At 46.4% G+C, this 27,880-nt stretch overlaps 1 long non-coding RNA gene across 5 annotated transcripts in view; it reads right to left on the bottom strand.

Moving 5' to 3' along the window:
• Positions 1–210: 210 nt before the first annotated feature.
• LOC144115298 (uncharacterized) overlaps positions 211–27,880 on the bottom strand; it is a 29,496-nt gene continuing 1,826 nt past the window's right edge. Inside the window, exons 2-6 of one of the 5 annotated variants that reach the window (XR_013311340.1) lie at positions 21,388–21,656; positions 17,450–17,635; positions 14,526–14,794; positions 10,586–10,771; positions 211–754 (exon numbers count right to left, since the gene is read on the bottom strand). This is a non-coding gene — a long non-coding RNA (uncharacterized LOC144115298). Of the gene's footprint in view, positions 755–3,686; positions 4,729–5,318; positions 6,702–10,585; positions 10,772–14,525; positions 14,795–17,449; positions 17,636–21,387; positions 21,657–27,880 lie in introns of those variants that run through there. The other 4 variants (XR_013311343.1, XR_013311341.1, XR_013311342.1 and 1 more) reach the window with 4 other exon arrangements.

The following is a 27,880-nucleotide window of genomic DNA, read 5'->3' as shown; positions in this document are numbered from 1 at the left end:
CTAATTCTTTTATCATGAACAGTATAGCCTGTCGGATTTGTTGATGCATTTCTATGAGCCAAAGCAATGCCATGGGCTCCGAGGCATGCCAAACTCGCACATTATTCTTCTCCAGCAACTGTTTATTGTAAATTGCAGCTGTAGTGTTAGTGAGCCAGCAGCTGGACCAGAGAAACCCAGGCATACCTCAATCTAGAACAAGCACAAAGAACCAGCAGTAGAGAATATTTATTCTGTGGTCGACACTTACTGCCCACATTAACAGGGCTGCAGTTCCTAGGCCCACTCATCAAGTGGCGCAAGGCAAGCTACATCTCATATGCAAATCAGGACGTGAGCAGCGTGCAGATTTCCAGGACGCCTTGCTGGCACCTGGCAGTATTCGCATACTTGCAAGGGTGGTCAAACGGGCTAGTTGGTAGCTCATATTTGAAAAAAACAGCACACCTTTAGACACGAACAGAGGCAGATATAACGACACAGCGCTGTGTCGTTATATCTGCCTCTGTCTGTGTCTAAAGCTGCGCCGTTTTTTTCCAAGTATTCACATACGCAGCCCTTTCGAGGCCTGCTCGTGTTTGAGTGCATGCAGCAATACGACTGAAGGCTGCTGTGTCATACTTCTATGCTGTTTTGGTCTTCAGGAGACTCCGCGTGTCCAAGGGCGTGACAGCTGCACAGGGAACGTTGAAGCGGTCAAAGCAGTCGAATATTTCCTGCTCCTGATGATCCGCCTCCTGGAGCTCCTCGTAGCCTAAAAAATAAAAGCCTATTAGGGATGAAAACTTTAGTGCAGAACAACTGAGCTTACGGAAAACTCCTCAACTACAGGGGCCCAATTATTTCTTGCTGTCATTACATAAGGCAGGACCACATTTTTTCATGCCTATAAAGTCGATACTGTAGCTGCTGAAAGTCTTCATGCGTGCCACCTAACACATAAGTATCGCAGGCTCGAGTTTTGATTATTGCCATAGCAAACGAATGACTGGCCTCATAATAGAAGTTGCAAAAACATGAAATGCCAACGTTACAGTGTGGAAAACGTCATAAGCATTTTTTTTGTTAAATTCTATTAACAACAGGCATGGCTCATTCAGTTGCTCAAAGCAGGCTTTTATAGGCACGGCCGTCTTGTGCAAAGCATTGCTTATCAAGCGGCCATGGTATAGGGTAAGCGCGTCGGCGGGGCAATCGTCAACAAAGTGGCGTACGCTAGGACTTTGCCTCACACACTATACCATGACATAAGAGTAAATGTTGTGATTCAGCAGTGCTATTTTCGACCAACTACAGCCTCCTACGTGATGATAAATAAGAAATACATGCCCCTTTAAATAGAGAGAGAAGGTGATGCGAAAACCCCGGAACACAAAAGTAAATCAAAATGAAATGATACTGTAAAGTTTAGTTAGCACGATGACAAAATTGCACAAAATAATTTGGAACCTTGCTTAGCTTATTAGCCCCATTTTTATTGCATTCAGACGTTTAATAGGGTCCCAATTATGTATGCTCTCTTCCAGTATATCTAATGCTAGCAAAACAAATATTGTATCCTTCCTAACATCAATGTTATAATGTTATTTTAAACTTTAGTTGATGGCATTATTGTTTACTTGATTTAATTATCGTTTTGTCAGGCTCTTATATGACTGCTGACTCCTCCACAAAGTAATTATTGTTAATACAATTTAGGACAGCAACATTTTGAATGTGAATCTCAACACCTTAGTGTAAAAAGTCAGTTGACAATATGTATCCTTCAAAAAGGTAACCATTCCCACTTCACTCGTTGATATGCAGGTGCCTTAGACGAAGTGTGACCACATTCTAACAAAAAACTAATTCGGGCTCATTGCTCCATTTCTATGAACTGTATTATGAAATAGAGTGGAAAGGTCACTATTCCTACAGTGCCTGGCACCGCGAAAAACCCTAAACTTCATTGGATTTACAATCTAACCATCAAGAGCATCTCATTATCAGGTATACTTTCTTTGCCATTTTCCACTGGCATCCTGTCCTGAAAGTCGGTAAGCTGACTGTGAAGTGGGATCGTGAATGCTGATATCAATTAGCTTTCCTTTCAGTGCATCTAAAAGGCCACTGGCAGTTTCTGTGCCCTCATTTACAGCCAAGAGCAAGTTGTCCCGTGTTTTTAAACTAGCCTGCCATCGCCGTGCATGCACTTTTGCCATGCACAGCGGCCGGAAACTCTCCATGCCTCTGTAAACTGACATTCCTTGCGTTGGACATTGCGGAACTAATATTTGCTCAAGTGAGGAGGAACCTTGTCACTGCCAAAAGTCGCCTTGGCATATAGATGGACGCATTGCATCGATGGTGTGCTCGATTTGAAGAGAGCCAAGAATGCATGTGCCGACTCGCAAGACATTTCGCTGGAATTAATGGCAGATCTCCACGTGGAGTTGTTTAATATGGCAATGCAAGCGAAAACGATTTTTTTTCGCCCGTGGTACACTGACTGCATTTGGACACCCACCTGTTCAGTACTCTGTTAACAAAGTGACAATGCAAAAAAGTCAAATTCATAACCATTACTCTCTCTAAGGTATGAGGGCATTCCTGAAATAGCATTTTTCTAAAAAAAATGATATTTTGCATTTTTTTTGGCAAAAGTTAGAAGGGTCTTTGAGGTTATCAAAAATATAAAAATGCAAACTACCATTTTTTGAAGAGGAAGAGAGAACTTCTTTCTCTCTCTTTTAAAAAATGGTATGAATTTTTATACTTTTTGGTAACCTCAAACACACCTCTACCTCTTATGAAAAACATTATGATTCAGTCTTGTGGTGTTCAAAATTTACAGGCTACATTGTTACCTGCAACATCCTTGTGTCTATAGAACCTATCTGTTTTAATCTTATTTTTCTAGAAATGAAGTTTAGTTCTTTCTTGAGTTTTGCCAACATAGATAAAGCTACACTCAGTGAAAATTTTTCAAACTTTGTACGCCCGTTTATTACACATCAAGGTATCAATGAACAAGGATTATCGAAATCCACTAATATTTTTTATCTTGTGACCTGTTATCTGAACATCCATGCTTGTGGAAAGCCAATTTTTGTGTATGCTTTTAGTTTTCTTGTGATAACTGCCTGCAAACTCATCACAGGCTCTTTATTTAGACAGTTCACTGGACAGGTAATAGATAGGCCTGCATAAATTCCGAAGCAATATGGTGCACATTAGTTAGTTTCCGAATTATCACTGTTGGCGTAGAGGCAAATTTAGGGCACTTTTCAAATTAAAACAACAAGTTTAAAAACTAAAACACTTTTTTTTGAAGCTTTATACTCACTGATGACATCAACATGGTATGCCTAAAAATTAAAAATAGCAAAAGGATTTATATTTACTATTTATTTATATTACTAATTAATGTTTATTACTAAAATAAACATTTTCCGTCACGGGTGTCCTCATACCTTAACTGATAAAACCCTGTAATGAGAACTCAACAAATGCGGCAAACATGGCAAAATTTTTTGATAAAATTATATTAATAATTACTTTCTCACAAATCTCACAAATATAATTAAATTACGTTACAATTACTTCATAAAAGTAAAGCAATTAATTTTCAATCACCTTTGATTTCTGATCACAGAGTAAGATAGAAAGGAGCGCCAGTTTGGCTGATAAGAGGACATGAATTTTACCACATTGGTGAAACTTCAATGGGCCATCTGATAAGCAGTGCTTGGATTTGGCATTGGCGCTGGTAGAAAACTCCCACTGCACTGCAGCTCCAGCGGTTCCAGGGTCACTGGTGCTGGACACTCTCTCCCTCTTATTCTGCAGGCACACGCATGCGTCGTGGCTGTCATCTGCTTCACAGTGCCGCTCTAGCACACCACTTGCATCGGCACAGCCACTGATCAAAACAGCATTTCGTTTCATAGCATTGTCGAAACGTGGAGCATCGATGAGGTTATTTTTGCAAGGCGAACAGCGAAATGGAGCAAATGGAGAGCCGCAACAGTGAGCGAAGGATAGCGGAAGGAAAGAGTACTATGCAAACCTAAAAGCTGAGTGCCCAACGTGCACTGGGCATTCGTGTAGCAAAATCGTGCCTGCTGATTGCATTGCGGCAAGCCTGAATCGGAGCTCCTGTCTATCTTACTCTGTGTTAAAGAAGTACTCCGGTTACAGCTCTCAAGCATTTCATATTTCTTTATTCCAAGAACAACTGAGCTTCAAAATGGACATCGGAAATTTTGCCCTGCTTTGAAGAAAGGGTGTTCTTTGCCATGCTGAACAGCCTCTCTGCAGACGCAAATGAGGGCAACTCAGGGTTCTATATCATAAATGGCTTTTTCACCCTTGATTACGACTCAAAAGCTGTACAATCACCCACTTCGTTCTTCATCCACTGGCGAATGTCATCGTTCATTGCGTCATGTGGTAGTGCCCTCCTGATTTTGAACAAACTGTGATCAGCGTCAGTTATGGGTGGCGCAGTGGCTTGATTTTCAGACTCATCACCTCTGAAATGACCCTGGTAACAGGAGTGGAAAGCTGCCATTTCTTTTGGTCAAGTTGCTCATCCTGGAGCCACGCCAACTTAAAATGTGATGTGTGGCGGCCGCAGTGGTGTAGTCCGCGAGTTGGTTCGCAAACCTGGATAAATTTAACATAGTGCATTAAAAATACCCACACAGTCAACATTATTCCACGCATTCTTACATTTTTTTCTGGTAAATCAGACCTCTATATACTCACAGAGGAGTGTGGAAAGCGCTCTGCAACTGAACTGAACCTAAAAATTATGAAAAGTGCAAAAATGAAGTGAACAGCAATGACGATGACTAGGTCAGCTAGTGCTGCCAAATAAAAAAAAAACTGAAAAATTACGATGATAAGACTGGAAGCGAACAGTGCTTACATTTATGTCTTTCGGCCTTGTCTTGCTCTTTCACGCTGTGGTATCCTATCCTATGAAAGCTATGAAATTTTAGTACTATACTCAAGTTTTCCTTCAACATGACAAACCAGCCGGATATGACGTTTCAATTAACCTCGCACTTCTGCACAATTTGACATGAATGAAATACTACAGTACCTGTACAAAGAGGCTAATCGTCACCGCATCGAGAACAAACTTGTATAAGCTAGGTACACACTACACTTCTGACATGTGATTTGCTATTTCCAGCTGTTACCGCAGCACAGTAACCATATCCTAACTCCATGTTCATTGCTGCGCAGTGGCATCCACTCAATGATGCGCTAGTAAGACCTCCGCCTATGAAACAGCACTGCTGCTACCACAAAGAAAATAACTACGACGAACTCACCTCTTCATGGCACTGCAATTCACAGCGTCAAGAAGTGCTTAGCAATACTGCAGTTCCTGGGGACAGTGCAGGGACCGTCGAAGAGCCCACAGCATAGGCAGAAGTGCCCCCACGAGCATATATTTTTCTCCCTGTAGAACAACCAGGGACCGCACTATTGGCCATAGAACCTGTCAGAGGGGGATTGAAGCACAGCATTGCAAGACGATGTACTATATTGTCTCATGTCTTTACTACTTTAATTACATTAAAAACACCAGGATATTGCCTTTTATATTCAATATATCTGTGTATACCCCCTCACTCAATGTGCACGAGCTTGTAAGCAAATTTTATTGCAATACTTGTACTTACTTAAATACACCAGAAAAAAAAAGTCAACACACAGACTTGTGTTCTTCCTGAAATACAAGGTAATCTCCAAGGATCCGGGAAATGTTCAGCATGTCAAGGACCTTGGTCATGCGTGTTGTTCTCTCTTCCCTGATCTGGTCCAAGGGCTTGAACACAAGTTCCACCTCACTGCATGAGGCAAAATTAGAAAGCACCTCCAGTGCTGCTACACAACCTCTGATGTAATAGATGAGTGTTGCTGTTTGCTCCATAGTACTTTGCAGGTGTTCATAACGCATGTAAATGCACGCCTGTACCGCACATCTTGCAGGGCTTGTTCAATGTCTACGGCAGCAATAAGGTTGAGCCTAAGCATTGCATAGCGTTTATGTTTTGGCAGCCGTGGTTCATCCAGCTTGGGAGGGATATCAGTCAGAAACCACTAGAAAAATCTGCACATTATCCATATCTATGTCTTCGTCATCTTCTGTTGGTTGTTGTGGAGTGAATACCATGCAGGCAATAAAATGAGCACTATGGTTTGACTGAAACAATAAAATGAACAACAGGGTAAGTAGGGTCATGTTTAACCTGAATAACTTGAATTTTAAAGCATCTGTGATGGTCACAGTAACCTTGTTCAGGATTTCACAGTCCACCAATACACCATGAAGTGCATGTGCAAGGACGTATGTATGGTGCCCAGTATGGCAGACTTTCTCGTGCAGCCTTGGCCCAACCAGTGGACGAGAAAACTTCTGAAATATACACCTTTTATTTAGTATATCACTATGTGGTGTATGACAAAATATGCATGCTTTGAAATTTCTTGAGAGGGAGGTTGCAATGTAAGCTTGCCTAACGATGAAAGGATATCCAGCAGTCAGCCATGCAGCATACAAGATGCCATGCCTAGAAAACAGGCACGCAGCTTGTCCTTCATTTCCTCAAACAATTTGTTGACTCAGCCAGCTATTGCCCAGCGGAAGAGCACCTTGACTCCATGTTAAAGAGTTTGCAGGAGGCCAATAAAATCCAGGTGTTCTGCAATGAAGAACATATGGAAAGATCCTATGAAAAATGTATTTATAGCTAAGTCTAACTGCTGCTTTGAAGGTGTGGACACTTTTCCTACAGAGCATCCAAGCCTCATCTGCTTTGGGGCATACGAAGAGCCTTCACAAGCTCCGTCAGCAAAACGCTTCTGTCTGTGAATATCGAGCTCTTTTAACGTGCGCATATGGGTGCTGCTTCTAAAAAAGAAATTACCTGCAAACCTCAATGAAAGGGATCACGAACCAAACCCACCAAGTATAAAAAGGCATAAAAAGATATTTAACCAGAAAGGGGCTTTCACGGTGAATTACAGTCGAGCCCACTTATAACGGTCGCAGATATAACGAACGCTCGCTTATTACGAATGGGCGCGGTGCTACCGTCAAAATATGCACAAGGGCAATGGCAATCCATTGCAGATACTATGAACAACTTTGGCTGCACCACTTGGTTTTAGCGAACAAGGAGGTGCTGCAAACTCCCCACCGCAGTTGAAGAGGTCATGCTTCCAGCAAGCGCAGAGATCAAAGATTGCCTCTCAACCTTCACGACGCTGCCCGGGAAAGAACATGTCGACCCAAAAATGCAATAAAAAGGAGGCATTGAAATGGTAAGTAACTGCCGACCAAGCCCACGCCAATGACCTATAAGCGCAATCATTGCCTGCATGTTCATCGGCTGAACAAAGCATCCCCAAGCGGAAGAAGCATGTTGCATGCGAGACAGGGGCATCATTGAAAGCGAAGCTACTGATCATGGTCGTGGATAAAGTAACAGCAGCGATTTGAGAATTTTGAAAGGCTTGCTGGCCATGCTGGTCACATGGTATGCATCACGTGCCTGGCCTGCCAGTCAGCTCCATCTTTTGCGCTGCAGGCAGTGTCATACAACGGACAATGTAGCTGAAGCAGTGTGCCATGAGCACTGCACTGTTTTCTTGGCTGCATGAGCCCAACAATGACAGATGAAGCTCGAAAACACACGTGATCAGACGCATGTATATTTGTAACAACGCTTCATTTATGTATAGCTGGCCAGATGTTTCCTCAGATGACTGCACTCCTGCGGACCACAAAATTGCAGAGGCGAATGCTCTGACAAAGATGTTGACCACCAAGTACGAGCACACTCCTACTGCCAGCAATCTTATTTGTGTGGTCTACCTGCCACCAGCTGCCACGGATGCTTCAATCACAATTAGTTATATCCTGTCCCCAAATTTGATAGTTCGGAGCAAGGGTCTCAGTGAGGATTAAATGACTGCCCTAGAGAGCCTGAAAAGAGCTGCGGCAGGCTCTGCTTTGCACAAGTAGGCATGCAAAACGCGGTTTTATAAGAAACAAATGCTTCTTTGTCAGCCTCAGTGTTTTTGGCTGTTATACGGAGAGTCCACTTACTACGAATATCAGATATAACGAACAGAATCCACGTGACTGTCAGGTTCCTTATAAGTGGGCTCGACTGTATTCTGCTCTGCCCTGCTCACATTTTAACAAGTTTCAATGAAAACTGGTAACCTTAGAAGGAAAGAAGTTAAAGAAAGAAAATTTCAGCAGAAAAAACTACTCTCAGGGCAACAGATGCTAAATTTTTTTCCCCTCAAACTAAACATATAAGTCACTCAATGCATTGTAGCCAGTGGTGTGACACTTCCATAGACTCAGTGGGGCAGAAAACGTGCTAGCGGCAGCAGCAGCACCTAGTTGGTCAGTGGAAAGCATTCAGATTAACAAAGTGTCTTTTGCATCAACTCGCAAGTTAAAGTACTCTTTACTCCTTTAAAGACTATAGTTAATAACTGACAGTTGTAAGAAAGTTATTCGCACACTGTATAAGCCTAAGACACTATAATTAAATTTTACTGACGACTGAAACTGCACTGATGCCAGTCTCGAAGCCCCACAACAAGCCAATCCAAACAATTAAATATGGCTGCTTGGATCACCCGGAGCTGGTATCACCAGTTGCTCTCGTGGTAGCTGCGCTTTCTGCTGCTTGATTGGATCATGGTAAATATACGTTGTAGCGACAAACTGCTAAAGCATTACACTTCCTGTTTGTCGAGGCACTCACCCAACGTGCGTATTCGGTCTTGTTTTTATTGTGGCAGCTCATGTAGCATGCTTTACACTGGCGTCCGACTGGAGTGAAAGCTAGCAAAACAACAGCACAACGCAGGAAGAGTTCTATGTAAATGAGACTTTACTAAAATAAGCATCCTTGTATACACAACCTTACAAAACCAGAGTATCTGGAGCCAGTCTTTAAATACACGTACGAATGCAAGATTGTCCACAAGTGTGAATATATACATGATTCGACAAAGGGGCAATCAAGCAATAAGCTGAAAAAAAAATCTTTCAGAACAGCATAAAGAACACCTTCAGAAGAACCTAATATTCCATATATCTGTAGCCACGGCCCATAGAGTTCAAGAGAAAGAAAATAACTGCGGGCGGACAAGTGTAGTGATGATTCGGAACATCAGCTGGAGCAATGTAAGCTGAGCTGGCATACAGCAGGATTAACTGCAGCTCTTCGCGACAGATTGCTCTGCTGTCGAGTGACACAATTAAACTGATGGTGACGACATAATCAAACGCAAGCTTGCGAGGGGAACATCAAAAGAATTGAACAAAATCGGGTAGAGAGTGTTACATAAAGTGCTCTTTTGTCTGAATGTCACTACAGTCGAGCCCACATGTAACGGCCCCACTTAAGACGAACTTTCGCTTATAACTAACGAGACCTGCGCGACCGCCAAAATATACATTGTTTCAATGGCACAAGATCACACGTATAACGAGCATCATTAAGCCCTGCTGATCGGTTACAGCAAACGGACGGCATAAACCTGGCGCCGCGATGCGAGATAACCTGCCTCCGACCCCTTTGTGCGCCCAGCGAGCGGTATGTTTTCCCGAGCCTCATCGCAGGCGAAATGCCCCCCCCCCCCCCCCCCCGTTTCGTGCCGCTCTCAAGCGAGCTGACTGATATCCTCGGGATCTGTCCGGCTTCCCCTCCACCCAGCAGACCGGAGCCACTCCAAACATGGGAGGACTGGGAGACCTCACTACGCTCCACAGATCAGGCACGACAGAAGATCGTCGCCACCTGTGCGGCCAGCGTCATGGACCTTTTAGCCTGAACGTTTGAGTGCGGTGTGGTCGTGCGGGGACCCAGGGGTCCTGGGAGGCCCGAATTCCTCTGCACAATAAAGTCTTTCTCTCTCTCACTCTCATGCCGTTCATTGCGTTTAAAATTTTGTGTCTGCACCCCTTTAAGGACTATAGACACCAAATTTCTTCTTGCGTGTTTTCTTCTTTCAAACGATATCTTAGACATTCGTATACATGAAGCACCCTGTGGTATTTGTGTACGACTGCTAAATAACTTATAATTGAATTTCTTCTTTACGCTGTTTCGGTTTCATCGACCGAAGGACGACTGTGACGTCAAGTTGATGTTTTGGCCACGTGATCAACTGGAAAAACTTTAATATAATCACTAACAGGCTTGTCATTCCATGCCTTGGAAGATGCTGGATTAAATGTCATGGTGAATTAAATCTACATATCAGCGATTATATTACAGTTTTTCTAGTAGATCACGCGAACAAACCGTCAACTTGACGTCACAGTCGTCATTCAGTCAATGAAACCGAAACAGCACGAGAGAAGAAATTCAATCAAATTATTTAGCGCTTGTAGGAAAATACCACACGGTAATTCATGTATTCTAATGTCTAACGCATCTTTGACAGAAGAAAACATGCAATAAAATTACACTAACTGCCCACTGAAAGAGAAGACACTTTCGCAAGGCAGCAAAGCTACCTAAGGTACAAGATGGTAGGTTCCAAAATTATTTACCTGGATGAGATATGTGCAACGGCAGCAAGCGCAGTGTTGGTGGAAGGACAGAACAGCGAGCGTGTGCTGCTTGTGCCAAGATCAGGAAAACCATGGCCTGGAGCAGGCTGCCAGGGAAGGGCCACCGCATCATTGTGATGCACATCAGCAGTGAGAAAGGCCCATCAACGGCTCCCTGTATGTTTCCTGCAGAAAAACGGAAAGGGTGAAGACTGCTATGAAGATACGGGTGGCAATCATTTTGAGATGTTTGCACTCATGTGCTCCAGAGGCAGACAAGAGAAACATCGTAGCGAAACACAAGCAGTTGTGCCATTCACATCTGGACGAAGCAATGCCGACAACAGTTTTACACAAAGAAGCAGTTCAGCAGTGGCTGACAGAGAGAACACTAATGGAACGCTATGATGCCAACAATGTGGCTCCCATAAATCATGAAGCTGCCCAAACTGTGTGTTGTCAAATACCATGTAGGTGTCGCTGTGGCGAGGGCTGGCAGCGTCAAGCTCTGGCTCCCACCTTAGCTTTAACCTATGGAGTTTCTCTGGGTACAAGTTAATAATGATACCAAGAATGAGCATAAAGATTTATGGCTTCCTTTGGTTGAAGCTCTGGTCATAAACAAGACACCAACGGTTTCAGCAGAAAAGTGGAGGAATTGTGCACACCACGCCATGAATAATGATGAAAAATTCAGAGCAAACTCTGCCAGCGGCCCTCATATTCATTAACACATACGAGTTTCACAAAACATAACTATGCAGCACATCGGCTCTGGGATGCATCACAATAGTAAACCAGCGCTAACATCTCTTGCACTGCAAATTAAGACTTTACATCACCAAGTTATCAGGCTACCAAACTTTTGAAGTGATATGCCAGGTTTAACTTCCTGAAGGAACACATGGGCTATGAAGAACACCACAGTGGACGGCTCCGGATTAATTTAGACCGTATGGGGTTCTTCAACGTGCATTGACGTCGCACAGCACACCATTGTTTTTATGTTTTGCCACCGTCGAAATACTGCCACTGCAGCAGGATCGGGCTCGAAACCGCGACCCTGAGATCAGCAGCCGAACGCCAAAGCCACTAAGCCATATGGCGGGTGCTTCCAAATTTTCATCTAGCTGCTTTTTCTATGGACTGCTTGCCTGTCTCACTAAAGAATACAATACTTGCTTTAACTATTCGCTTAATAATTCTTTAGGCATGCTGTTTTGTCTTCGCTGAGAACGAATAAACAACTGAGGCTCCTCAACCTTCACGCTGTCAGCAGGCAAGGGACACCTGCAGCTGCATTCCTTTAATACAAGTACATGCATCAGTTTTTGTGCTTATACGCAGGTTGGAGTGGAACGTCAATTCTTATAAATGTCCGACATGAGTATGACGACATCCATACAGACACAAGGCAGCAACGGGAAACTGCAATACGGGCACTGCCTTTGATAAAAACAACTTACTTGTGTGGTGCATTCTTTTCAGCCATCTCCTGCTTCTCGATACAGCTAACTCATTGTTAGAAGCATACAGTAGCAGTGAGCCACTCACAACTTGCCTCCGCGTCCCCCGGCTCTGCTTCTTGCATCGACCCTTTTTCCTTTAAAAGCGCTTACATCGAAAGGTGGGCGACCTGTCACATTTGCAAACAGCGCGCCTGTTTTGCACCTTGCTAGCCATGACGAAGCAAGTACGCATCGAAATGTTCACTGAATGTGGGGGAAGATAGAAATACAAGAAACGCATTTAACGCTCTAGCGCACAAATTCAATACGACGCAAATTTTTATTTTTCTCGTCGAGCAGCCACGATCTACCACTGACGCTGATACTGTAGAAGCTTGGGCAAGTTGGTGTGACATGGTTTTTTCAGCAGCGCAGGGGACAAAGGACGGGACAAGTGCACAGACACGGCGCTGAACTTACATCCGGTTTATTGAGGTGATTTTCACTACTTAAGTACAGTGGCAACCAATCTCAAATGAAAAGACAGATACACAAAACAGATTGACGAAAATGACAATTCCTGAGCACAGGTCTACAGTGGCACAAGACCAGCTGCGCACGTTTTTCTATTCTCATCAAGGAAACGTAGTTCTTTATCAGACAGCTATTGAGGCAACGCTTACGCATTCATCTTTGAATTTATGGATTTCATGAGCTTCAATGATTTCACGAGTGATTTTTGTTCTATTATCTGACAGCACTCGACACTGAGTGAAAACAGGATAACACGGCGGTTTTTTGTTCTTTTTTCTTTCCTGTGTGCAGTTTCTGCAATGAATGCCAAGGTGACGGGAAGCGGTGCCGCTCACGTTGTTGTTGTGTTCCCGCAGCCGGTCGTTGAGGCAACGACCAGTTTGCCCCGTGTAGTGCTTGCCACATGTAAGCGGAAACCTGTACACAACATTGCTGCTACATGGTACAAAACCTTTTTGGTGTTTCTTATCGCAGCCAACTATCCTTTCATTGCTGCTGTTTACAATATGGCAGAGTTTGGAAAGCTTATCGGGCGCGGAAAAAAACAACGTTTACAACGGCACGCGCTCCCACCCTTTTCAGATTATGTGAAATGCGGTGTAGATAAGGAATAACCACATACTTTCTTTTTTCTTCCTTGGGCCTTTCAGTGGAATCTCTGCAGCCTGAATTAATGATTTCTCTTAGCAGGCTCTCTGATATTGCAATCAGAAGGTCGGAAGGGTATCCTGCTGCTTGTAAGCGTACCACCTGATTTTGATAGCTGTCTTGCATCGCATGATGGCATGATTTTTCTAGGGCATTTCTTAAACGCAACTTTGCGATGCCGCGCTTTACAAGCTTAGAATGTGCAGAAGCGAAAGGCGTGAGGGGCTTCTGGCATCGTGGCTCGTAACGCCAGCACACATGGCTATTCTTGAGGAACATGGCAAGATCTAAAAAACGCAACTTTCCTTCAGAAGGCGTTTCATGCGTCAAAACGAGAGGGTCAAGACAGGTGTGAAAAATTGATAAAACTTTCGAGACCGAGGCCCCTGCGTCAGTAACTGCACATGTCATCAAAACTAAAAAATCATCTACAAACCTAAAAACACGAGCCACGCTTTCGTTGAGTTGACTATCAAGGAGCTTGTCATGGTGCGCGAGATAAATGTCGCCCAGTATCGGAGCTATGCATGAACCAATGCCGACGCCATTGCTCTGGAGGTAAACAGATTCATTCCAGGTGAAAAATGTGGAGTTAAGGTAAAAAGTAAGGAGCTCCAAGAAGTTGCTATTGCTGATGCCTGCAGAATTCTGGAAAGCTACCACACCAAAGGAATCAATTGCATTCTTCAACGCTTGCCAGCAGTTTCTTTTGCGGAAGGGAATAATATAAATCTTTTATATCGATACAGCAGGCCAAAAAGCCTTTCCCTGGGTTTTGTTGCAAGAAAGCGATTACTTGGTTAGAACTCTTCACCTGAAAAGGGTCGTCAATGGTTAAGAGGTTCAGCTTGTCTTGCAAAAAATAACGCGACAGACTTTTGCCATGTGCCATCCTCGGAGACTATTGCTCGAAGTGGGCAGTCCAGCTTGTGAGTTTTGGCTGTGGAGAATATCTTTAAGCAGGACCCCTTGCTTTTCTCTATACACTTGGCTAGGGATTCCAAATTCATTTGTGCACACATTTTCCGTGCTCGGGCTTTCACTTTACTTAGAGCGACATCGCTTCTCTGCCGGAAAGTTGAACTGATAGCATTTTCTGCCTTCGATAAGTAGAGCACTTTTGGCATCACAGCAAAACCTCCCTCTTTATCAGCCTGTAATAGGGTCAGCGAGTTGTTCTTTAAAAACGAAACGGTGAATTTGACTGGAATTCTACACCTGGTAGGTTTACACTTTGCCAAAATGTCCACTCCATCTGAAACACATCGGTCCCCTTCAGGAGCCGCTGCTAGGCTGGAAACTTGTCTCACCATCGCAAGAAGTTCCGGTGCCGATCGCCTGGGTTCCACGGCGAACTTTGGTCCTTGTCTAAGGACGTCTTGTACTTGTTCCGGCAAGGACACTTCACCATAGGTGTGGACCGGACTGTGCATCTTCTTAGTGATGGCTCGAAGCTGCGGCAGCGCGCACTGCCATAAGAATTCCGTAGTCCTGTCTGCCGTCTGAGGTCCACCGTCGCCATTCAAGTGCACCATGAGCTGAAGATGTGCCGCTGTGTGCTCTCAGGTAGAGCCATTCTCTGTAGAGGCAAAATCACTCGTGAAATCATTGAAGCTCATGAAATCCATAAATTCAAAGATGAATGCGTAAGCGTTGCCTCAATAGCTCTGTCTGATAAAGTACTACGTTTCCTTGATGAGAATAGAAAAACGTGCGCAGCTGGTCTTGTGCCACTGTAGACCTGTGCTCAGGAATTGTCATTTTCGTCAATCTGTTTTGTGTATCTGTCTTTTCATGTGAGATTGGTTGCCACTGTATTTAAGTAGTGAAAATCACCTCAATAAACCTGTTGTAAGTTCAGCGCCGTGTCTGTGCACTTGTCACGTCCTTTGTCCCCTGCGCTGCTGAAAAAACCGCTGACGAGCGAAGGCACGGAGGGGACACAAGGACATGTTCCTGGAAAATTTTAAAAGTTTTCGAGCAGCCAGCTACGCAGAAGTACGACCCTTTACGTCACTGAAGACTTACATTTAAATATATTCGCGACTAATCAATACTCCACACTATGTAATATCAAAACACAAGCTTATCACAACAGCGCGCTGAAACGGACAGGGAGAGCAGCAGACACGACCCGCTCACGCTTCGCGGCCTGGCCAACAGGCGGCGCAGCCAATGCAATGAGCATGGGCTATAGTTTTCATGCGTCTGTGTCAAAGTAGGTGCTATGTAAAATGCGTTTGATCTTTCATCATAGATCCCAGCATGGTGACAATCTTCCTTGTTGAACATGTCTGCTGTACACCTAAGGGACTTGACTAAGAAGCAAACAAGTGGAGTTTTTTTTTCTCGTAATGCAATGAGAAACAATCTTTAATTGCTACAGTTCTGGCAAGATAGAGACTTGGGACATACTGTGAATAAAACATGTGCATTTGTCAGCAAAATGCTTGGTGTTAGTGCATGGACAGCGTTTAATGGAAAGAAGGAGAGGCAAGAGTAAGCAGGTGGAAGTGGTCGACACCCAGCACAGAATGGCCAGGAAGTGCAGATTAGCGGCGTAGCACCCTGTATGACAACTTCCCAAAGCTGGCATTGAGGTCATGGATGCACAACTTTTCCCAGCACTATGTTAGATGGTAACTGCATGGCATATGCCTTAAAGGGGTCCAGACACAAAGTTTTTCGGTGTCAGTTTATTTGCCTTCAAAGAGGCCTACGGGCCTAGCAATCATGAAAATAAGAGCAAAACACCAGTGCACAGTGTGAATAATTAATTACAAGCCATTTTGTACACAAAGCCTTTGGTCTCAGTCAGCGCCAGCGCTGAAGTGAACAACACCCGAGTTCAGCGACGTCACAATAATTAAAGCAAGTGCACCATGACATCACTCGATGTGGGTGGAAATAGTTTCGTTTATGGGGGTTAAACGTCCGAAAGCGACTCAGGCTATGAGGGACGTTGTAGTGAAGGGCTCCACAAAATTTCCACCACCTGGGGTTCTTTAATGTGCACTGACGTCGAATGGTACACGGGCCTCTAGAATTTCACCTCCATCGAAATTCGACCACCGCGACCGGGATCGAATTCGCGTCTTTCAGGTCAGCAGTGAAGCGCCATAACCACTGAGCCGCGGAGGCAGCCCAATGTAGGTGGAAATGGCGAGAGGCTCATCGGACAGCATTAAAAACAGCAATAACTTATGTTCCCCTCAAAGAATGTGCCAGACACTTGCAAGATGGCAACTTCTTATGCCCATGAAAGAAATCGTACGGTAACTAACCCCTCTCTCCTCTCCCACTACCGACCCATACCACCTTCCTGCCCTGTGTGCAATGCTCAAAAGGCAAACCTGACTGATATCTTCGGGATCTGTCCGGCTTCCCCTCCACCCAGCAGGCCGGAGCCACTCCAAACATGGGAAGACTGGGAGACCTCACTACGCTCCACAGATCAGGCACGACAGAAGATCGTCGCCACCTGTGCGGCCAGCGTCATGGACCTTTTAGCCTGAACGTTTGAGTGCGGTGTGGTCGTGCCCAGGGGTCCTGGGAGGCCCGAATTCCTCTGCACAATAAAGTCTTTCTCTCTCTCACTCTCATGCCGTTCATTGCGTTTAAAATTTTGTGTCTGCACCCCTTTAAGGACTATAGACACCAAATTTTTTCTTGCGTGTTTTCTTCTTTCAAACGATATCTTAGACATTCGTATACATGAAGCACCCTGTGGTATTTGTGTACGAACGCTAAATAATTTATAATTGAATTTTTTCTTCACGGTGTTTCGGTTTCATCGACCGAAGGACGACTGTGACGTCAAGTTGATGTTTTGGCCACGTGATCAACTGGAAAAACTTTAATATAATCACTAACAGGCTTGTCATTCCATGCCTTGGAAGATGCTGGATTAAATGTCATGGTGAATTAAATCTACATATCAGCGATTATATTACAGTTTTTCTAGTAGATCACGCAAAAAAACCGTCAACTTGACGTCACAGTCGTCATTCAGTCAATGAAACCGAAACAGCACGAGAGAAGAAATTCAATCAAATTATTTAGCGCTTGTAGGAAAATACCACACGGTAATTCATGTATTCTAATGTCTAACGCATCGTTTGACCGAAGAAAACATGCAATAAAATTACACTAGCTGCCCACTGAAAGAGAAGACACTTTCGCAAGGCAGCAAAGCTACCTAAGGTACAAGATGGTAGGTTCCAAAATTATTTACCTGGATGAGATATGTGCAACGGCAGCAAGCGCAGTGTTGGTGGAAGGACAGAACAGCGAGCGTGTGCTGCTTGTGCTAAGATCAGGACAACCATGGCCTGGAGCAGGCTGCCAGGGAAGGGCCACCGCATCATTGTGATGCACATCAGCAGTGAGAAAGGCCCATCAACGGCTCCCTGTATGTTTCCTGCAGAAAAACGGAAAGGGTGAAGACTGCTATGAAGATACGGGTGGCAATCATTTTGAGATGTTTGCACTCATGTGCTCCAGAGGCAGACAAGAGAAACATCCTAGCGAAACACAAGCAGTTGTGCCATTCACATCTGGACGAAGCAATGCCGACAACAGTTTTACACAAAGAAGCAGTTCAGCAGTAGCTGACAGAGAGAACACTAATGGAACGCTATGATGCCAACAATGTGGCTCCCATAAATCATGAAGCTGCCCAAACTGTGTGTTGTCAAATACCATGTAGGTGTCGCTGTGGCGAGGGCTGGCAACGTCAAGCTCTGGCTCCCACCTTAGCTTTAACCTATGGAGTTTCTCTGGGTACAAGTTTATAATGATACCAAGAATGAGCATAAAGATTTATGGCTTCCTTTGGTTGAAGCTCTGGTCATAAACAAGACACCAACGGTTTCAGCAGAAAAGTGGAGGAATTGTGCACACCACGCCATGAATAATGATGAAAAATTCAGAGCAAACTCTGCCAGCGGCCCTCATATTCATTAACACATACGAGTTTCACAAAACATAACTATGCAGCACATCGGCTCTGGGATGCATCACAATAGTAAACCAGCGCTAACATCTCTTGGACTGCAAATTAAGACTTTACATCACCAAGTTATCAGGCTACCAAACTTTTGAAGTGATATGCCAGGTTTAACTTCCTGAAGGAACACATGGGCTATGAAGAACACCACAGTGGACGGCTCCGGATTAATTTAGACCGTATGGGGTTCTTCAACGTGCATTGACGTCGCACAGCACACCATTGTTTTTATGTTTTGCCACCGTCGAAATACTGCCACTGCAGCAGGATCGGGCTCGAAACCGCGACCCTGAGATCAGCAGCCGAACGCCAAAGCCACTAAGCCATATGGCGGGTGCTTCCAAATTTTCATCTAGCTGCTTTTTCTATGGACTGCTTTCCTGTCTCACTAAAGAATACAATACCTGCCTTAACTATTCGCTTAATAATTCTTTAGGCATGCTGTTTTGTCTTCGCTGAGAACGAATAAACAACTGAGGCTCCTCAACCTTCACACTGTCAGCAGGCAAAGGACACCTGCAGCTGCATTCCTTTAATACAAGCACATGCATCAGTTTTTGTGCTTATACGCAGGTTGGAGTGGAACGTCAATTCTTATAAATGTCCGACATGAGTATGACGACATCCATACAGACACAAGGCAGCAACGGGAAACTGCAATACGGGCACTGCCTTTGATAAAAACAACTTACTTGTGTGGTGCATTCTTTTCAGCCATCTCCTGCTTCTCGATACAGCTAACTCATTGTTAGAAGCATACAGTAGCAGTGAGCCACTCACAACTTGCCTCCGCGTCCCCCGGCTCTGCTTCTTGCATCGACCCTTTTTCCTTTAAAAGCGCTTACATCGAAAGGTGGGCGACCTGTCACATTTGCAAACAGCGCGCCTGTTTTGCACCTTGCTAGCCATGACGAAGCAAGTACGCATCGAAATATTCACTGAATGTGGGGGAAGATAGAAATACAAGAAATGCATTTAACGCTCTAGCGCACAAATTCAATACGACGCAAATTTTTATTTTTCTCGTCGAGCAGCCACGATCTACCACTGACGCTGATACTGTAGAAGCTTGGGCAAGTTGGTGTGACATGGTTTTTTCAGCAGCGCAGGGGACAAAGGACGGGACAAGTGCACAGACACGGCGCTGAACTTACATCCGGTTTATTGAGGTGATTTTCACTACTTAAGTACAGTGGAAACCAATCTCAAATGAAAAGACAGATACACAAAACAGATTGACGAAAATGACAATTCCTGAGAACAGGTCTACAGTGGCACAAGACCAGCTGCGCACGTTTTTCTATTCTCATCAAGGAAACGTAGTTCTTTATCAGACAGCTATTGAGGCAACGCTTACGCATTCATCTTTGAATTTATGGATTTCATGAGCTTCAATGATTTCACGAGTGATTTTTGTTCTATTATCTGACAGCACTCGACACTGAGTGAAAACAGGATAACACGGCGGTTTTTTGTTCTTTTTTCTTTCCTGTGTGCAGTTTCTGCAATGAATGCCAAGGTGACGGGAAGCGGTGCCGCTCACGTTGTTGTTGTGTTCCCGCAGCCGGTCGTTGAGGCAACGACCAGTTTGCCCCGTGTAGTGCTTGCCACATGTAAGCGGAAACCTGTACACAACATTGCTGCTACATGGTACAAAACCTTTTTGGTGTTTCTTATCGCAGCCAACTATCCTTTCATTGCTGCTGTTTACAATATGGCAGAGTTTGGAGAGCTTATCGGGCGCGGAAAAAACAACGTTTACAACGGCACGCGCTCCCACCCTTTTCAGATTATGTGAAATGCGGTGTAGATAAGGAATAACCACATACTTTCTTTTTTCTTCCTTGGGCCTTTCAGTGGAATCTCTGCGGCCTCAATTAATGATTTCTCTTAGCAGGCTCTCTGTTATTGCAATCAGAAGGTCGGAAGGGTATCCTGCTGCTTGTAAGCGTACCACCTGATTTTGATAGCTGTCTTGCATCGCATGATGGCATGATTTTTCTAGGGCATTTCTTAAACGCAACTTTGCGATGCCGCGCTTTACAAGCTTAGAATGTGCAGAAGCGAAAGGCGTGAGGGGCTTCTGGCATCGTGGCTCGTAACGCCAGCACACATGGCTATTCTTGAGGAACATGGCAAGATCTAAAAACGTAACTTTCCTTCAGAAGGCGTTTCATGCGTCAAAACAAGAGGGTCAAGACAGGTGTGAAAAATTGATAAAACTTTCGAGACCGAGGCCCCTGCGTCAGTAACTGCACATGTCATCAAAACTAAAAAATCATCTACAAACCTAAAAACACGAGCCACGCTTTCGTTGAGTTGACTATCAAGGAGCTTGTCATGGTGCGCGAGATAAATGTCGCCCAGTATCGGAGCTATGCATGAACCAATGCAGACGCCATTGCTCTGGAGGTAAACAGATTCACTCCAGGTGAAAAATGTGGAGTTAAGGTAAAAAGTAAGGAGTTCCAAGAAGTTGTTATTGCTGATGCCTGCAGAATTCTGGAAAGCTACCACACCAAAGGAATCAATTGCATTCTTCAACGCTTGCCAGCAGTTTCTTTTGCGGAAGGGAATAATATAAATCTTTTATATCGATAGAGCAGGCCGAAAAGCCTTTCCCTGGGTTTTGTTGCAAGAAAGCGATTACTTGGTTAGAACTCTTCACCTGAAAAGGGTCGTCAATGGTTAAGAGGTTCAGCTTGTCTTGCAAAAAATAACGCGACAGACTTTTGCCATGTGTCATCCTCGGAGACAATTGCTCGAAGTGGGCAGTCCAGCTTGTGAGTTTTGGCTGTGAAGAATATCTTTAAGCAGGACCCCTTGCTTTTCTCTATACACTTGGCTAGGGATTCCAAATTCATTTGTGCACACATTTTCTGTGCTCGGGCTTTCACTTTACTTAGAGCGACATCGCTTCTCTGCCGGAAAGTTGAACCGATAGCATTTTCTGCCTTCGATAAGTAGAGCGCTTTTGGCATCACAGCAAAACCTTCCTCTTTATCAGCCTGTAATAGGGTCAGCGAGTTGTTCTTTAAAAACGAAACGGTGAATTTGATTGGAATTCTACACCTGGTAGGTTTACACTTTGCCAAAATGTCCACTCCATCTGAAACACATCGGTCCACTTCAGGAGCCGCTGCTAGGCTGGAAACTTGTCTCACCATCGCAAGAAGTTCCGGTGCCGATCGCCTGGGTTCCACGGCGAACTTTGGTCCTTGTCTAAGGACGTCTTGTACTTGTTCCGGCAAGGACACTTCACCATAGGTGTGGACCGGACTGTGCATCTTCTTAGTGATGGCTCGGAGCTGCGGCAGTGCGCACTGCCATAAGAATTCCGTAGTCCTGTCTGCCGTCTGAGGTCCACCGTCGCCATTCAAGTGCACCATGAGCTGAAGATGTGCCGCTGTGTGCTCTCAGGTAGAGCCATTCTCTGTAGAGGCAAAATCACTCGTGAAATCATTGAAGCTCATGAAATCCATAAATTCAAAGATGAATGCGTAAGCGTTGCCTCAATAGCTCTGTCTGATAAAGTACTACGTTTCCTTGATGAGAATAGAAAAACGTGCGCAGCTGGTCTTGTGCCACTGTAGACCTGTGCTCAGGAATTGTCATTTTCGTCAATCTGTTTTGTGTATCTGGCTTTTCATGTGAGATTGGTTGCCACTGTATTTAAGTAGTGAAAATCACCTCAATAAACCAGTTGTAAGTTCAGCGCCGTGTCTGTGCACTTGTCACGTCCTTTGTCCCCTGCGCTGCTGAAAAAACCGCTGACGAGCGAAGGCACGGAGGGGACACAAGGACATGTTCCTGGAAAATTTTAAAAGTTTTCGAGCAGCCAGCTACGCAGAAGTACGACCCTTTACGTCACTGAAGACTTACATTTAAATATATTCGCGACTAATCAATACTCCACACTATGTAATATCAAAACACAAGCTTATCACAACAGCGCGCTGAAACGGACAGGGAGAGCAGCAGACACGACCCGCTCACGCTTCGCGGCCTGGCCAACAGGCGGCGCAGCCAATGCAATGAGCATGGGCTATAGTTTTCATACGTCTGTGTCAAAGTAGGTGCTATGTAAAATGCGTTTGATCTTTCATCATAGATCCCAGCATGGTGACAATCTTCCTTGTTGAACATGTCTGCTGTACACCTAAGGGACTTGACTAAGAAGCAAACAAGTGGAGTTTTTTTTCTCGTAATGCAATGAGAAACAATCTTTAATTGCTACAGTTCTGGCAAGATAGAGACTTGGGACATACTGTGAATAAAACATGTGCATTTGTCAGCAAAATGCTTGGTGTTAGTGCATGGACAGCGTTTAATGGAAAGAAGGAGAGGCAAGAGTAAGCAGGTGGAAGTGGTCGACACCCAGCACAGAATGGCCAGGAAGTGCAGATTAGCGGCGTAGCACCCTGTATGACAACTTCCCAAAGCTGGCATTGAGGTCATGGATGCACAACTTTTCCCAGCACTATGTTAGATGGTAACTGCATGGCATATGCTTTAAAGGGGTCCAGACACAAAGTTTTTCGGTGTCAGTTTATTTGCCTTCAAAGAGGCCTACGGGCCTAGCAATCATGAAAATAAGAGCAAAACACCAGTGCACAGTGTGAATAATTAATTACAAGCCATTTTGTACACAAAGCCTTTGGTCTCAGTCAGCGCCAGCGCTGAAGTGAACAACACCTGAGTTCAGCGACGTCACAATAATTAAAGCAAGTGCACCATGACATCACTCGATGTGGGTGGAAATAGTTTCGTTTATGGGGGTTAAGCGTCCGAAAGCGACTCAGGCTATGAGGGACGTTGTAGTGAAGGGCTCCGCAAAATTTCCACCACCTGGGGTTCTTTAATGTGCACTGACGTCGAATGGTACACGGGCCTCTAGAATTTCACCTCCATCGAAATTCGACCACCGCGACCGGGATCGAACTCGCGTCTTTCAGGTCAGCAGTGAAGCGCCATAACCACTGAGCCGCGGAGGCAGCCCAATGTAGGTGGAAATGGCGAGAGGCTCATCGGACAGCATTAAAAACAGCAATAACTTATGTTCCCCTCAAAGAATGTGCCAGACACTTGCAAGATGGCAACTTCTTACGCCCATGAAAGAAATCGTACGGTAACTAACCCCTCTCTCCTCTCCCACTACCGACCCATACCACCTTCCTGCCCTGTGTGCAATGCTCAAAAGGCAAACCTGACTGATATCTTCGGGATCTGTCCGGCTTCCCCTCCACCCAGCAGGCCGGAGCCACTCCAAACATGGGAGGACTGGGAGACCTCACTACGCCCCACAGATCAGGCACGACAGAAGATCGTCGCCACCTGTGCGGCCAGCGTTATGGACCTTTTAGCCTGAACGTTTGACTGCGGTGTGGTCGTGCGGGGACCCAGGGGTCCTGGGAGGCCCGAATTCCTCTGCACAATAAAGTCTTACTCTCACTCTCATGCCGTTCATTGCGTTTAAAATTTTGTGTCTGCACCCCTTTAAGGACTATAAACACCAAATTTTTTCTTGCGTGTTTTCTTCTTTCAAACGATATCGTAGACATTCGTATACATGAAGCACCCTGTGGTATTTGTGTACGACCGCTAAATAGTTTATAATTGAATTTCTTCTTCACGCTGTTTCGGTTTCGTCGACCGAAGGAGGACTGTGACGTCAAGTTGATGTCTTCGCCACGTGATCAACTGGAAAAACTTGTAAGGGCCAGTGCAGGTGGCGCCATCAGGGGACACACAGGGACGGCTGACAACACTGGAGGGAGAGGGAATGCGTGGTTGGCTATGGCGGGAATGTGCGTGAGGTGTGCGCGGGCAGCGCGGGAGTGATCCGAGTGGCGTGGTCGAAGTGGGCTCAAGTGTGAGCTCGGTGCGCATTGCATTAGGTGCGCAAACTACGGATGACTATTGGGGGACTCCGGCACGAGGGACTCTGTGAGCGTGTGTAATAAATCATCCCTTGACAAGTGGGGGCCCGTCCGACGGAACCAACATGGAGACCAATGCCAGAACGTCCGCATCTGATGAAAGCTCCGTCACAGCCACGGTCCCAACGACCCTGGTGCAGCAACTCCTGGCCACTACGACGAAAGGTACGCTGCTCGAGCGGGAGCAACTGGCAGCGCAAGTGCGCGAGATTCTGCTCACGACATCGATCGACACCAGCAGTACGACAGCGGAGCAGGCCAATGAAGCTAGGCCTAGCGGTCGCGGGCTTTGACGATGAGGGAGGCACTTAGGCCGTTACCGAAATTCATCGGATATGAAGACAGTCAACCCCCGCAAACATTCTTGGATCGATTCGTCGAGTACTGCTATTTGGGAGGCATCCCGAACGATTGTTGCCTTCAACATATCCCTGTGGCGTTGGAAGGCTCTGCGAAACAGTGGTGGCGGTTCATCGGTGGCCACTCAGATTGGGCTTCCTTCACCGAGGACTTCAAGGGCGAGTTCGCGGCCGTCGACTACAGGGAAAAATTGAAGGCAGAGCTGGCCGAGCGCACTCAGCACCCTGCCGAGAATCTAAAACAGTTCATACACATCATAGCAGAGTACTATGACCGTATTGGAGAGCCTGTCACCGACGCGGAAAAAGTTGATCGGGTGAGGCGGCAAATGCATCCGACCTTTCAGGACCTGACGAATAACATGGAATTCGCGAACCTGCGCGACATGGCAAAGGCAGCGGGCCTCCTTATGCAGCGTGCGTGGCACCGCCTGCGTTACGTGCCACCGCCACTGCGAAGCACGCAGGCCGCGCCCGACCTCGCCTTTGTTGACGCCGGCGCTCCACATCGTCACTGCCCTGTCGCGGCGGCCTCAACCGATGCTTCGTCACGACGTGACTGGTCGCTTCGGCCTGCGGCGATGCTCGCGTCCCGACACGGGGTCCATCCTTCGGGCTCGACGCTGCGAGCTGAGGCCCCTTTGTGGGCGCCGCCAGATCCCCGTGCACAGTACCAGTCGCCGGCTTCAATGAACGAAAGTGGGCGCTCCGCACCGGGCATCGCATGGCCCATGCCTGCACCTGACGCTGTTATCTGCCACCGGTGCGGTGGTAGAGGTCATCGAGCGCGCGCATGCCCTACAGGCAAGTCACGAAGCAGACCGCGCTGCTTCCGCTGTGATCAGGTCGGTCACCTCCGAGCAAACTGTCCGGGAAATGGCCGAGCGCAGCAGTTGTGCCGGGCAACGGCTACGCAACTTCCTTGCAAGTTCTAGCGACGACCGGTGGGAAAGAACCTCTGCTCGAGGTATCAATCGGCGACAGCGTATTTTACGCCCTCCTGGACACCGGCGCCAGCGTTAGCCTGATGAACGCGCGAGCCTTCGAGGCGGCGAAACGCAGTGGCGCCAGCACCAGAGAAGAAAGACGGACTCTCCGGCTTGCAGAGGGAAGGTCGGAGACAACACCCTCTGTACGTTGCCGCATCCGATGGCAGGGTAGCAGCCGGAAACAGCGCTTCCTCTTGTTGGAGAAGCTTTGCCACGACATAGTTCTGGGACGAGACTTCCTTGCAACAGCGGGCTTTTCTGTACATATAGGCCTCGGTGGATGGCACTCGGGATGGATCCCCAGCCATTGGTGAGGTTCAGCAAGGCACCCTCTCGCCTGCACACAGCGGCTGCTGGCCATGCTCAAGACAGCTCCACACAAGTTGCACAGCAGCATCCTGTCATGGAAGACTGGGATGAGGACCTAGCTACCTCCTTGCAGCAGCTGTTTGCTCTGTAAGAGCATGGTCCACCTGCGGCCAACTGCAGCCAAGCGACGTCTGACCGCAGGGCCTCTCCAGACAGCGATCGACTGGAAGCCATCCTCAGTCAATATAAACATGTTTTCCAAAAATACCCCGGCTGCACATCTCTCATTACGCATAGAATAGATACAGGCGACCACTGTCCAGTCCGTTGCAAACTGCGCCCAGTAAACGCAAAAAAGCGGGAAGTAATGGACCAGTGTATACAAGAACTGCTGCAGCAAGACCTTATCGAACCATGCACCAGCTCATGGGCCAGTGCTCCAGTCCTGGTGCAGAAAAAGAATGGTGGGTACCGCCTAGCAGTTGACTACACACCATTAAATGCCAGGACAAATGTACCAAGGTACCCAATGCCTCGTACCGACTGGGTCCTTGCACAGTTGGGTCGTGCCAAATGGTTCTCGAGTCTGGACCTTGCACAAGGTTTTTTCCAAGTGCCTGTAGCACCGGAGGACGTTCAAAAGACTGCGTTCATATGCCACAAGGGCATGTTTGAGTTTAAGAGGATGCCATTTGGAGTGGCTGGAGGGCCAGCAACGTTTCAGTCTTTAATGGACAAACTGCTAGAGGGAATAAAACATACCTACTGCATGGCTTTCTTGGATGATATCCTTATCTACTCCGACACATTGGCAGAACATCCGGACCACATTGCCGAGGTGTTGCGTAGGATCGACAGGGCCGGCCTCTCAGTCAACCCAGCAAAGGTTTCCTTCTGCAAACAGACTCTCAAGTTCCTTGGGCACATAATTACTCCTGGCGAGTGCAGACCGGACCCAGACAAGGCGCAAGCTGTCTCTCAGTTTCCCCCATCCCGTACTGTCAAGCAACTCCAAATGTTCTTGGGCCTAGTTGGCTACTACAGGAATTTTATACCCTCATTCTCCGACAAGGCAAAACCTCTAACACTGCTGTTGAGGAAAGGTACAGACTGGTTGTGGGGGGCTGAGCAGCGAGCAGCATTTGAGCTGCTGAAGACTACACTGGCAGGCGAGGTGGCTGTCACCCTACCGGATCTGAACCGACCATTCGTCATTGAGACGGATGCTAGTGGCACAGGCATTGTGGCAGTTCTACTTCAGGAGGTGGATGGCTTGCTTTGGCCAGTCTCGTTTATTAGCAGAACCCTAACCGCAGCAGAGCGAAAACTACACAGTGCAAGAATGGGAATGTCTGGCAGTCGTGTGGGCTGTGGAAAAATTCAGGCCATGCATTGAGCTTACGTCTTTTGAGGTTCATTGTGATCACGCATCGCTGGCACGGATGCTCAACACTGAACACACGTCGGGTCGGGTGCGACGCTGGGTTTTGCGATTGCAAGGGCTGAGGTGCACGGTTAGGCATCGCCGAGGCCGAGCTAACATCCCAGCCGATGCTCTGAGCAGATTTCCAACCGGTCATCCAGAACCAATGCCTTCAAGCTTGGCAGAAGAATGGTTTCCGATAGAACTCGAGGAACCACAGCTCACCATTCGCTTCGCTGATGTTGCCTCGGCTGACCTTGTTGACACCTCACCCCTAACCGACTGTGCAAAACTGAAGCACGAGCAACAGAAAGACCCGTTGTTGCAGCAGCTGCTGCAGTACCTTGAGGCGGCGATCCTACCAGACGACCCCAAGAGGGCAAAAATGGTCTCCGACTTGGCCAAGGAGAGCCATATAGCACCTGATGGGGTTCGCCTTTGGACACGCGGAGGCAAAGCGGTGCCGTGGCTCCCCCTCCATCTACGGGAATTGGTGCTTAAACTGAAGCACGACCATCCACTCAGTGGACATGCCGGCTTCTTCAAAACCTTAGGGCGCATCGAGAGCCGCTTCCCTTGGTTGGGGGTGCGCTCCGACACGTCTCGTTATGTACGAGGGTGTCAGCAGTGCCAGGTCT

Source organism: Amblyomma americanum, chromosome 1 (assembly GCF_052857255.1).
Source record: "Amblyomma americanum isolate KBUSLIRL-KWMA chromosome 1, ASM5285725v1, whole genome shotgun sequence".
In the NCBI taxonomy this organism is placed as follows: Eukaryota; Metazoa; Arthropoda; class Arachnida; order Ixodida; family Ixodidae; genus Amblyomma; species Amblyomma americanum.
Note: the sequence above shows the minus strand (reverse complement) of the source record. Positions and strands in the feature narration are given on the sequence as shown.